Below are 14,293 nucleotides of genomic sequence, written 5' to 3'. Positions count from 1 at the left end.
GACAGGCAAAAGCTGTACTAGTTTCCTTTAACTTCTTTATGTGTGGGTTGCCATGGAGGGTGCTGCCTGCTCTTGGGGCATATCTTCCCCCTCTGTCCATTCTTCTAGGAAATACTCTCATTGTCCTTCTCAATGGGGTTCTCTTAAGTGATCCAAGATCCAATCAAACTGACTGCCAAGATTAACAGTCATTATGGTAATGCTTCATATATATAGTAATTAATGCTCTCATTTACTATTGATGGCTCTTCTCTCTTCCACCAGAGCAGAGTCACACTTGTGAAGTCACTGATTAATGATTTACACTACACTCGATTTTGCTGAGGAACACAGCAAAATCTGTGAAGTTTATAACAGCCTAGAGACACCTTCAGGGCAGAATACTGTGTCATTGTGCCCCAGGTGGGCATATGGGGAATATCTAGAACCCATTCCTTTTCTGCTTACTGGATCTGCAGGATGCAGTCAGGATGTAGATGTGTCCAGATGTCCTGGTCCCAATAATGTGAATTACTGAGATGCAGAGTCCCAGATTTTAGTAGAATGGGGAAGAACAGGCAAAAAAGTTGAAGTACAAGTGTTATATAAATTTCCAAATCTGTTTCAAGGGAGTTTGGCTTAAACCAGGTCTCCTGACGACAAATGCAACGTTCTCTGGTCTTCTGAGAGTCACATGATGTAACTGGATCCTGCACATGGAACTGAGCCCTGGTAGAGGGAAACAAGGCGATTTGGGAGTTGAGAAGTTCACAAAGTTCCCTCATTTTTATGCATCGTGTTACTGGGAGTCATCCTAATGATTTCTTATTTCCTTAGACACCCCTGAGGATAGGAAGCTCTGAACTCCCAGAGGTTCCTCTTTGATTCTGATCTGGTTAATGGAATGCATCCTATTACCCTTGTGAATTGGCAATATTCTCTTCACTGGCAGATGAGTCGTTGACTTCATGAAGATCACCTGGCACGGGTGTGCATGGTGAGCCTGGGATCAGCAAAGCCTAACTTCTCAGCCACATTCATCATTTTTGTCAATTAATTAGGTCCAGCTTAAGAGGGCCATTCATCTCTATAGATTTTGCCTGCCAAACTCCAGAGTCTGTGTTTGGTTAAAAAATATGCTGATCTACCTGCAAATTCGAAGCAAAGAGAAGACAAGACCCAAGGAGTTCGCTCGCTCTGCAGTCTTAGCCAGCAATGCTCACTGCTGTGAGCTGACTCATGTTCTTGGCTAGAGATGTGGACGCCAGCTCAGTGCCCTAGAAACCCTGCTCTCCTCCCCTGCAGTCTGGGTCCTGGAAGCTGACAAACATTTAGGCTAATGGGCAGGGAATAGTTAGAATGGAGGATTCTAATATGCTCATCTTACAGCCCCCTGGTCTTCACATCCAATATCAGCCCTTTAGTACCTACTACAAATCCCACCACTCTAAACATAGAAAGGACACTGCAAAGACAAAGACTTAAAGTAGTTTTTCATTTCATTTTTGATTTTATGTGTGTGGGTGTTTTTTACTTTTGTTTTTCCTGTGTACTACATGTATGCAGTGCCCTTGGAGGTCAGAAGAGGGCGTTGGATCCCCTAGGACTAGAGTTATCGACAGTTGTGAATTACCACGTAGGTACTGGGAGTTGAACCCTGGTCCTCTGGAAGAGCAGTCAGTGCTCTTCAGTGATGAGCCATCTGGCCAACCCAATGCTTTAATGTTTGGTGTCTCTTTATGATTAGCTGTGAGTTAAGTCACTTAATCCCCTTGGGCTAGGTACTAACTTCCTGTGGTGTCTGTAGAAAATCACTGTAGGTTAACAGCTCAAAACGAGGTAACAAAAGCCTGGAGGCTAGAAGTCTGAAGCCAACAGTGAGGGGACAAAATAAAGATGTCAGCAGGGAGCATCTTGCTCAGAAGCTCTGCATGAATCTGTGGCTTGTCCCACTCAGCTTCCAGTGGCTGCTGGCATTCCTCGATTGTGGCTGCATCACTCAGATGATCAAGGTCAGCAGCTTCAAATCTGTGCTCTCCCATGTCTGTGTGTACAATCTTTCCCTGCCTCTTCCTTATGAGGTCTCCTCAGATAACTTATTGTTGCTATCAACCTCAAGATCCCTTCTCTCTTCCCTGATCTCTTCCCTTTCCTTCCCCTCCCCTCACTCCCTTCCAATTTTCCCATCCTCTTTGCCTTTTGTAACATTCATAGGTCCAGGGATTGGGTTACAGCGCCTTTTGGAAACAGCATTTTTCAACTTGGAACCAAATTTTTTCTTCTGGATCCTCACCCCTGCCTCCTAACTGTCCCATGGGTCACTCTTGTGGATGAAGATGGTCGTAGCAGGGACACCTAGCTCTCTATAGACAATATCTTTGGATTCCTTTCTCCCCAGTGGACATTGTAAGGGAGCAGTTAACTGGCTAATAGGCTATAGTTTCCCAGCCCTTTGCTCCTGGTTCGGCCATGTGTCTAATGGAAATTGGATGGAGGTGTTTGTTGTCTGCTGTTGGAAAGCCTCCCCCACCCAGTGGAACTCCCATGTATTATTCATGCTCCCTTGAATAGTCCACTGTTTGGATGGCAGCTCCCAGAAAAGCCTCAGAAACCATCTTGACATTGGCAGAGACTTCATTAGCCCCAGCTCCTAACTTCAAGTAGATGGTCGTCGATTCTCTTGACAACTGGGTTTTATGTGTCATAGAAATAAATTTATATTGTGTTAAACCACTAATACTTTGGAGTTTGTCCATTATAAGCATTTGCCAATTATGTTCAACACCGTCACTGCCAATTAATTCCCCTCACTGTTAATGCATGGATGAAACAGCTGCAGAAAGACCAGGAGAGGGGGCTCAGTGGGTACAGTGCCAGCTGTCCAAGGACCCGAGTTCAAATCCCCAGCACCTGTGTAAAAGTTCGAGGTAGTGGTTTGTCTCAAACTTCCACTCTGAGTGGAGACAGCAGGGTCCCAGAGCTTCTCTGTCCAGCTAGTGGAGTACAATGGTGAACTCCAAGTTCACTGAGAGACTGTGCCTCAAAAAATAAGATGGGGAGCTGTGGTGGTATTTTACTTGTACTGAAATGTGATTTTAATCATATGTTAATAAACAAAGTTGCCCGGGGGTCAGAGCTATTAGAGCCACAGTAAGAGCGTGGCGGTGGTGGTGCACGCCTTTAATCCCAGCACTTGGTAGACAGAGCTAGGTAGATTTCTATGTGTTCAAGGATACAGCCAGCATTGGAGACACACGCCTTTAATCTCAATACCAACCATAGAAGACCTGGAAGTCTCTACAGACAGGCAGTGACAAGGGCAGTCATATGTTTGGGTTTATAACCAATGAGAAGGCAGAACAGAAAGGCTATAAAGACAAACACACAGGAAGTAGCTCCTCTTTCGGAGAGCTCTCTTGGCTGAAGCAGGAAGGGTAAGGCTCTTAGTTCTGACCTCTTGGCTTTCTTCTCTGAATAGGCTCTGTGTTTCTTATTTAATAAGACGGTTGGTTACATCTACAGGGAGCAACAGAGGAAAACACCCAGTGTTGACCCTTGACCTTCCCATGGAAATGCATGGGTATGCATACCTGCACATACATGTACACACCCACATGCACCCCCCCACCCCCACCCCCCCCCCCACACACAGAGGAGCTGACAAGACACCCAGTGTCTGCTGTTCTGTTGTCTGCCGGATCCATCTGTTGGTAAGGCTTTCCACGGAGCTTTTTGTTCATTTGATTTATGAACTTTCCACGTCCAGTATTTCAGGTTGACTTTTTGTTTTCTTTTTCTATTTTGTGTTCATGGAGGGGCACAATGCATGTCATGGCATGTGGGGAGGTGTCAAAGGACAATGTGGGAGTCGGTTCTTTCCCTCCACTGTCTGAGTTCTGGGGGTTGAAGCCAGGTCATCTGGCTTGGCAGCTGGTGCTTTTACCTGCTGAGTCATCTTGCCAGCTCTCTGTACTGAATCTCATTTTCATATCTTGTACTGGATTTCTTATTTCCTTCAGCTGTTTGTTCTAATCTCTTTGAATCCATTCGGGAGCTTATAAGCATCCTATGAATTCTTTGAACATACTTAAATTTTTTTTGTTTTATGTGTGAATGTATTGTGTGTGTGTGTGTGTGTGTGTGTGTGTGTGTGTGTGTGTGTGTGTCTGTGTATCTGTGTGTGCATGTATGTACACCTGTGTGCATGCATTAGTAAGCCTAGGAGCAACAGCAATTGTCTTCTTCTAGTATTCACTCTCCACCATAGTTTTGAGACAGGGTCTCTTGTTGAGGCCAGAACACATTAATTTGCTAGGCTGGCCAATGGGGATCTGGGGATCTGCATGTCTCTGCCCCCAGCACTAGGGTCACAGATGTATATTGCCATGCCTGGCTTTCTACAGAGGTGGCAGGTATATGAACTTAGGTCCTTGGAAATGTGCGTCAGGCCTTTATTGATTGAGCTGTCACTCAGAAGGGAATCAAATGCCACCCCTTAACTGTTTGGTTGTCTGTCTCACATAAGTATGTCAGTCAGTCACTTAAGGAGATGAGTAGGATGGGTGTCACAGCCCCTTGTCTTAAGAGGTACAGGAGCTTATTTATGGGGGAAACAAAACAAAACAAAAAAAAAAAGATATTCCTATTCACACTAGGCAAAGGAAAGTGAAGTTAAAAGGAAATATACAGGCATAAGGATTATAAAAGTCGATTTTATAAATCAGATGTGCCTTTTGTTTGCTTTTAAACTCCCATCTTAAGATGGCATCTTTCATATCGTATTTTCCTATGCTTTGCTCTTCTCCAAATGCTGCGATGTCACAGTTCTCTTACTTCTCCATTTTGGACCTTCTAATACTTTGTCTTTGGTTGTGAAAGCCATTTTCTTAAACCAAAAGGCTCATTTAGTCTCTCTACAACTTCAGAATCTAAATAATTTACCCTCTAGGAGCAATAAGTTAGGGTTTATGATCATGAAATTTGGAGAAACGATTCAAGTGTTTGGAGGTATCAGATAAGTCATTTGTCCCTCTCATCCTCACAGTCCCTTGTATGAAAGGAGATGCCAAACTTATTTCCATGGTAAGAATTTGGCAAAGACACATTCCCAAGTTTATAGTAAGTAGTGAGTAACTGGAAGTCATTACATCCATTAAATATTGCTTATAGGTCCTGATTCTTTGCATGCATCATTTTTCAGGGAAACAGATTTCTTGCTGGCTGAGATAGTCTAGATGCTTTCAAAATCACCTTGTAATTTAAGTTTTTCAAGATCTTTGGCCTTTCTGGTCTTAAATTTGTAATGTAGTCATGAAATAGTAGTGTTCAAAGCATAAGTTATTGGCAAAGGTTAAAATAATCCTTGACTTGTCTTTCAAGGCCACAGTGCGGTAGCAGGAGAGAAGCCGTGCCTTTTGCAAGCTGCTAACATTGGCTAGACGCCAGGCTGTGAGGTGAAGGGCTTGGTGACTTGATGGCAACTCTCCCAGGGTTTTAAGCTCTGCAGTCCTCCGTCCTGAGTGACTGTAATTAATAGTCCCAGTTTCTGGAGAGTCTGAATAATTCACCTCAAAGAAACGTCTCAAAGAGAAGCACGAAGCCGCGAGGTAATGTTTCATAGTGTAAGGTTTGGACACATCCTTGTGAGTTTGAATGAAACCACCTGAAAATTATACATGGAAAGTGATGCATACTTTCATTATATTTCTGAATAATGGACTGTCACTTTCTAAAAAATTGGAAATAGCATTCCATGGGGTACCTTTATCCAAAATGTTTACAAAATTCTTCTCCATTGGTGTAAGGAGCTGACTTTACATAGAAGGCTGGGAACCTGACGGCCTCAAAATAGTCTTTGATATGTATAGTTTCCTTCAAAGTATCTTTTCTATTCATTTTCTTCTCTCAAAGGGAGACAGAAGAGAAAAAGATGATGATGATGATGATGATGATGACGATGGACTTCTATCAGAAGAAAAGGACATGAAGAGCTTTGAATCCCCTTCTTTGACTATCATTCATGTACAATGAATTCTCACTCACAAGAGGATGAATTTTTAGTGTGGCACACCCTCCTTATTAGAAGGTGTGAGTTGAGGTCACATTTGATGGTTAGAGGAGAAGCTAATTATATATAAAATAGCAGGAGCCAAACTGATTGCTTTTTAAACCTCCATAAGCAAACCCAAATAAATAACAGTAAAAGTAGGTGAAAATAAAACACAGATTAAATGTATTCCTCAGCTCCTCCTTGATTCCTTTGGTTAAAATCTCATGGAAAATAAAGCTGTTTTTGAAATTTTAAAGTTAATTGTCTATATTAACTAGATAAGAGTATTTGTGGTAGTCTGTGGCATATATCCAAAGTTAGGATCAGGTGGGTAAAAATTATTTCACTTGATAAACATTCTACACATGTAATGTAGTTATGAGTCTGCAGATGATATGTGGAAACAAGCATCAATGATGAGGTTGCCAAAAACTTTGGAAGGGGGAAATAAAATTGTCATGAGGCATAACCTAAATCTCACAGATAAAATATACAATGCCATCTTCATAGTTAGGGTAGAAATGGTTTTATTATGGTGCAAAACAAGCCCAAACTCTCCAGTGCTTAAACATCGGGCTTGGTTTTGCTTATGGTCCTGTGTATTTCACAGATTTGATGGATGCCTGTGTTCCATATTGTTTGTGCTTTAGAAAATAACCCCCATCTGAGATATGGTTATGTTGTTCCAGCAGATAAAGACTAGCAAGGGACTTACATTGGTAGGTAACTGTTCCTGTCCAGAAGTAACATTTAGCATTTGAAAGCGTAAGTCAAAAATACTCATAGGTTACACCTAACTCAAATTATTAAAAGGCAATTGAGCCGGGCGGTGGTGGCGCACGCCTTTAATCCCAGCACTCGGGAGGCAGAGCCAGGCGGATCTCTGTGAGTTCGAGGCCAGCCTGGACTACCAAGTGAGTTCCAGGAAAGGCGCAAAGCTACACAGAGAAACCCTGTCTCGAAAAACCAAAAAAAAAAAAAAAAAGGCAATTGAGTTAGATGTCCAGAAGGGGGCACTTTAATGGCTACTTTGATATTAAAAGAAATGATTGGCTCATAGGCCCATGTGACTGACTATTTACTATGGTGATATATTGTGCACCCCAATAAAACTTATCTGGGAATCAGAGGACAGAGCCAGCCACTAGATTAGACACAGAGGCCAGACAGTGATGGCACACACCCTTAATCCTGTCACTCAGGAGACGTGAGTTTAAGGCCACACTGGGAACAGAGCCAGGTGTGGTGGCACACACCTTTAATCCCAACACTTGAGATCTCATGCCTTTTCTTGGGAAGCACACAGGCCTTTAATCCCAGGAAGTAAGATGGCAGGGCAGAAAAAGGTATACAAGGCATGAGGAAACAGGAACTCATTCTCTTGAAATTGAGGATTTCCTAGAGGTAAGAACTTGTGGCTGGCTTGTTCTGCTTCTCTGATCTTTCAGCTTTCACCCTAATATTTGGCTTCAGTTTTTTATTATTATTATTAAGAAGATCTTTTAAAATTCGTGTTACCATTTACTATAGCCAGATTGGAAAAGCTCATGTATCTGAAGACTATGTCAGTTAGAATACATGTGACGGTTATGTGACTGATGAGTAACATAAACATATTCACAGGGGATGGCAATGTGCTTTGTGAAAACCTCATCCTTTCAGTTACCCTCCTTCCCATTCTGTGGCCACTAAGCCACGTAATCCTTCACAATCAGAATTAAGTGAGATTTTCCTACACATAAATGGATGGTCAGAAGCATACCACGATATGATTCTTCTACTATAATTTTATTTTGATAAATGGATATTCTTGTTTTGGAAATTGATATTGTGTAAGCTTACTTAGCTTGAATAAGCTTCCTAAGTTAAAATAGTTCTAGGGCACTGAAGAGATAGCATCTTTGAGCCGATCAACTGAAATCAACTCTAAAGTCTGGAGGATTCACAAGGACAGTGTTTTTTTTAGCGAGGTCATCAAAAGAAGGTAGCTGTGTGATAGATGGCCCTTTTTAATGTGACCTTTCTGTATAATCTTTAATACTGCTTACTTAAGTATATCAAGAGCCTGTATGTAGCCAATGTATTCTATGTTGGGTTGATAAGAAAATTAAAAAATTAGATTTTGTAGGAAAACCCAAGTAAAATTACCTAAAGAAAATTACGTATTAAGTGTCAGCTCAATTCTTTAAACCTTCCTCACAGAACTATAGAGAAAATGTCCTAGAACAACCAGTTGGCAAAGTCATTGCCTCAGTCCTTTTAAGCACAACTTGAGAAATACAGACATATCCCCCTCTGTGTTGTGCATCTGAATATGAAGGGATGTTATAATATTCTAGGAAATAATGCTGATATATCATTCTAACTTGGGCACCAACTCAAGAGACTGAAGGGCAAAATGGGAGCCTATCCCTCCCTCCAAGTTCTTTCAACAAACTATTGGCTGTTCAAAGAAGCAGTAAGTGGTAAATCTTTTTGATGCAATATATTATTTTATGAACAAAAATCATAAAATATCCACTTCTGTGTATGACTGGTGGTATGTTTTCTGTCAGATGTGGTAGTCGTGGTGGTTTGGATGAGAAGAGTCTCCATAGGCTCATATGATTGAATACTTGGTACCCAAATGATGGAGCTATTTGGGAAATATTAGGAGGTGTGGCTTGCTGTAGGAGGTGAGTCACTAGGAGTGGAGGAGGGACAGTCACTGAAGTTTCAAAACACTGTATCATTCTCAGTGTGCCCACCCCCATGACTCTGCTCCACCATCATGGACTCTAACCCTCTGGAACCATAAACCCAATTAAACAATGAAATGCTATCTTTTATGTGTTGCCTAGGTCATGGTGTTTTGTCACAGAAATAGAAAGGTAACTAAGACTATCATCAAATAAATTATTTTTGTGAGCCAATTGTTTTATATTATACAAAGTTTCCAGCCAGAGAGAATGAATTCGTTCAATGTAAATAAAAAATTCTCCTCAATAATCTGGGTTGGACTAATCCAATTAATGGAAAGGCCTTAAAGAAAAATGAAATTTATCATAGTAGAAGACATTTTGCCTGAAGACTAGAGAGTCAGCTCCAGTTCAAAGGTTTCTAGTACCTTGGCTGTTCCTATAATCACATAAGAAAATCTCTAAAACAAATTTTAATATTCCTTTGAAACCATTCTGCTTCCCTTTGCAGAAGTGATATGGATAATTTTCTTTTATACCAGGAAGCAAAGTGCTGCTATAATAGACATCAAAAAATGTAGAAGTGACTTCAGAATTAGGTAATAAGTAGAGACCAGAAAAATTTTAGAAGCTTGATAGAAAAATTTGTTACTGAGCTTTCATAGCCCTGGAAGGTGCTATAGAGTTACTGGAGGTGGAGGGGAGTCACCACCAGCCTTACCCAGCTGTGAACCCTGTGAACTGCAAGAATGATTGGCTTGGCAAGATATGCCCATGGGTACAATAGTGGCATGAATATTGTGGGAGTAATCAACTACTGTCTGATTAGACTTCAGATCCACTCTACAGCAGGAAATGCATGCCTTGTACTGTATGTAAATCTAGCCAAGAATCCATGACTGAGGATCTCAAAGGTACTGGGGGGTGGGGGGTGAGAGGGTGGGGGGGTGGGGGGGTGAACCTACTACTATTATTCTTCTAAATAGATGCAGTATCAAACTGCCTTTTAAATTTGTATCTTTCTCCCCACAGATTAGTGCAGCTCTCAGACCTTATCAGAGAAGTTTCTTTGTACAGTGGACAATGGATAACACAGAAACTCACAACTGGTTCAAGTGCGGAGAGTAAGTGGCAGTGGAGTGGCCAGTCACAAATGGGACAGCTATAGCATACCCTACCAAAGGCTCAGGGACCATTGTCGAAGGAAGAGAGACTAGGAAGACGGCAAGAGCCACATGTCAAGGAGGACTGGAGCAGAACAGTGTCCTCTGGATGTGGCACTGCACTCATGAACTTACAGAGCCCAGGGATGTCTGCAGAGTCTCTGTAGATGACTAAGGCGATCAGCATTCTAGCATGGAGTGGTAAGGGGTTCGTGAGCCTCCAGCCACAACTGAGGAATAGTTGATTGTTTCTTAGAGAAGAAGAGTAAGTTTTCCTTAGGAGTGTGGTACCTCACACCTATGAGTATATGGTCAGCATAAGTTAAATCAATGGGTTAACCTTTTAGAAAGGGGACAAGAATTTTGGGGTAACAGGGATGTGGGAGTGGGTCTGGATGGATTCAAATGAAGAAGAGGAGGATTGTGACCAAAACACATTGCATGAAATTCTTGAAGAATAAATAAAAACATTTTTAAAAGACAAAGAAATATCTGATATTGTCTTGAAGAGTTAGAAATATGAAAGAATCTTAGGTCAGATCCCAGAAGGAAATGGAGAAAATCATATTGGAAAGTAGAGAAAAACATTTTTTTTTTGATAAAGTGGTAGGAAACTTGGCTAAGATGTGTTTCGTTAGGTAGAAATTGTAAATGATGAAATGCTTAATTGAGAAGCTTTCCAAGCAAAGTGTGGAAGGTTCAGTCAATCTGGTTTCTGTTGTGGAATATTATTTTAAGATGTGTTACATTTGTTTATGCTGTGGAATATTTGATGCAAAGATGTGTTGCATTCTCTTACGTTGCATTTGTTTAACTCTGTGAAGCTGTGGTTACTTTGCTTGTCTAAAACACCTGATGGTCTAATAAAGAGCTTAACAGCCAAATAGTGAGGCAGGAGAAAGGACAGGCAGGGCTGGCAGGCAGAGAGAATAAACAGGAGGAAAAATCTGGGAGGAGAAGATTGGGGAGCAAAAGGAGAAGGAGAGAAATATTCCAGGGGCCAGCGACCCAGCTTGCTATACAGCAAGTCACAGAGTAAGCAGTAAAGAAAGGCATATTGAATAGAGAAAGAAAAAGGCGCAGAGGTAAAAGGTAAGTAGGATAATTTAAGCTTTTTTTTAAAGCTGATTAGAAATAAGCCAAGCTAAGGCCAGGCATTTATAAGTAAGAATCAGCCTCTGTGTATTTATTTGGGAGCTGGGTGGTGAGCCCCCAAAAGAGTAAAGAGTAAAACAACCAACTACAGGTTTCTCTTTACTGGGCATAGCAAATAAGGGGGGCAAGAGAGAATAAAGAAGAAAGTATTAAGCAACAAGATCCAGCCTTTGATGATTTAAGAGATTTTTTTATAGTATCCATATTGTAAAGAAAGCTAAAAAGAAGAAATGCACTGTTAAGCAAATGTGCTCTGGAGAGAAGTCTAAGGGCACATGAGGACAGTCTTGGAGGAGATTAGGCATTCAACTCTTGGATACACTCCTCTTGTTGGAAGAAGCCAGAAATAGTGAAGGACTGCCCTAGAGAAATATATGTGGAAAATTATTGTCTATTTGAGTGACTCCTTTTGGTATACACAAAAGCCCATCATCTCTCAGAGGACTATTATACCTCAGAAACACTGGCATTTTGTTCTGAAATCGAACAGAGACTGGACAAAATAAAAAGTGTTTTAAGATTCTCCTAATTACATAGGCAGGAAATGAGATGATAAACTTTGCAGCTGCACACATGTACCAGCCTTCGGGAACAGGAGTGACTCACTGAGTAGAGCTGCGGAACCAGGGGCTAAGGATGATAAAGCAGCTGCTAAGGGCACAGGCACTGGAGGTATGGGTCCAGACAATGGATCTGAGAGCCAAAGAGGAGCACTCACAGGCACTGAAACCCAAAGGGATTTTTCTTGCTTAGTTTTGAATGTGTATGAGACCAGAGGCCTCTTAATTCCTTCTATTTTCTCCCCTCTGGAATGAGAACACTTATGTTTTACCTCTGTGTTGTGGAATAATCTTTTTGTACACTGTGAAGATGTGTTGCTTTCATTTGTTTAATAAAGAGCTAAACGGCCAATAGCTAGGCAGGAAGAAGTTAGGCAGGACTTGCAGACAGAGAGAGAGAGTGCTGGGATGAAGAAGGGTGGAGTCACCAGGAGACTGGGAAGAAGCAAGATGAGCACGCTGTCCTGAGGAAAGGTACTGAGTCATGTGGTAAAACATAGATAAGAATATGGGTTAATTCAAGATGTAAGAGCTAGTTAGCAATAAGCCTAAGCTATCAGCCAAGCATTTGTAATTAATATTAAGTCTCAGTGTGGTTGTTTGGAAGCTGGGTGGTGGGATAGAAAATTACACCCACACCTTTGTGTTTTTAGAAGCAGCCAACTTATTTTCAGGTTCATCAGTCCATCATGGCAGGATTGTTCCTCTGTTCAAGGTGGACTGTAGCCAGAGCCTCAATTATATGTGATCTAGATGATCTGAATGGTTAGAATGAGGAGTTTTAAGATGTTATTTAGAGAAAATTTCGTATTTAGACTTGTAGTGGATTAAAAAGTTGGAGGGTTGTGCTGGCTACTTTGATGTCAAGTTGGTACAAACTAGAGTCATCAGAAAGGAGGGAATTGAGAAAATATCTCCATAAGATCCCTGTGTAGGGCATTTTCTCAATTAGTGATTGAGGTGTTTGGGGAGGGCCCAACCCATTATGGGTGAGGCTGCTCCCAGCCTGGTGGTCCTGGGTTCTATAAGAAATCAGGCTGAGCAAGCTGTGATGGACAAGCTAGTAAGCAGCACTCCACCATGGCCTCTGCATGAGCTCCTGTCTCCAGGATTCTGAGTCTGATCCCCAGAACACACGTGGTAGGAGAAGAGAACTGATTTCCACAGCTGATCCTCTGAACTACACACACACACACATTCTCTCTCTCTCTCTCTCTCTCTCTCTCTCTCTCTCTCTCTCTCTCTCTCTCTCTCTCACACACACACACACACACACACACACACACACACACACACACCACAGAGTAAAAACAATTTAAAATATTCATAGAATTTGAGATGATCTGAAACTTGAAATCAAAGTGTGGAAGATCTGAAGGCTGACAGTTTTGTTGCTTGATTTAACACACATTTTCATAAAGTTCAGAATCCATGCTTACTGGTTAGCTTAGACAGAATCAATTCTTCACTGCAAGAGTTCTGATATCTAATATCAGAATTTACTCTTTAATGCCCTGATAAGCATTGAGCTGTATCATCTGAGTTAGAAAGTATAAAGGTCTTGATTTCATGGAAAATTCAGGGGAGCAATGATAATGCACACTCCTCTATTTGAGGTGTCCAGGTTAACTCAATAGCCATTGTTTTCCTTTATCACCTTGGCTTCCTTTAACAGCCAAGCAAACTTTGACTGGATTCCAGTGCTTGACAGACTTGAGAGATTGCATCTCCTGGTCTACGTTTCCATCACAACTGATTTTCATCTTGTGTGTTCTTTTCTCACACCATGCAGTGCACCCTGTTGCCTGCTTCCCTAACTCAGTTGTATGTGTTCTTCTGTCTATCAATAAAACTGCGCAGTCCTTTGGCCTTCTCTTCTGGAGTTGTCCACTTTATGATTGATGTGGGATGGTCTATATGTCAAATGTGTTGCTGATTGGTCAATGAATAAATCACTGATTGGCAGTGGCCAGGCAGGAAGTATAGGCGGGACAAGGAGGAGAATAGAGCTGGGAAGTGGAAGGCTGAGTCAGAGAGACACTGCCAGCCGCCATCAGGATAAGGAAGATGTAAAGTACCGGTAAGCCACAAGCCACGTGGCAAGGTATAGATTAATAGAAATGGATTAATTTAAGCTGTAAGAACAGTTAGCAAGAAGCCTGCCACAGCCATACAGTTTGTAACCAATATAAGTCTCTGTGTTTACTTGGTCGGGTCTGTGAGGCTTGGGACTGGTGGGTGAGAGAGATTTGTCCTGACTGTGGGCCAGGCAGGAAAACTCAAGCAACAATGATGATGTTAGTGCTTTTGCTGTTCTTATATTCATTGTCTAAACTCTAGGAAACATGATTAGAACAGTCAGAATATTAAAAAATTAAACTAGCATTATCTCAGTAAAACACTGTAGTTAATTCACAGGCCACGCAAGAGTAGGCTGCTAATGTTCTTGATGATGGTGCATTTATGTTGTGTGTTTACATCTTACTGTTTACAGGAACACATGGTGAATGATCTACTATTGTGAACTGCATTTAATGGTTGTTAACATCAGTTAGATGTCAGCATGATGGGAAGTCATTGAAGATGGAGTCTGTCTTCAAAATCAGTAACTTGTAAAATCAGAAAATAAAACTGTGGGACTTTGATTATACCAGTCAAGAGAATGGAATCCGGTTCCTATTTCTAACCCTGGGTAGACATACAGCATTT

The sequence above is a fragment of the Peromyscus californicus genome, unplaced genomic scaffold (genome assembly GCF_007827085.1).
Source record: "Peromyscus californicus insignis strain IS unplaced genomic scaffold, ASM782708v3 Scaffold_14__1_contigs__length_90479793_seg_2, whole genome shotgun sequence".
NCBI lineage: Eukaryota > Metazoa > Chordata > Mammalia > Rodentia > Cricetidae > Peromyscus > Peromyscus californicus.
This window is presented reverse-complemented; position numbering follows the sequence as displayed.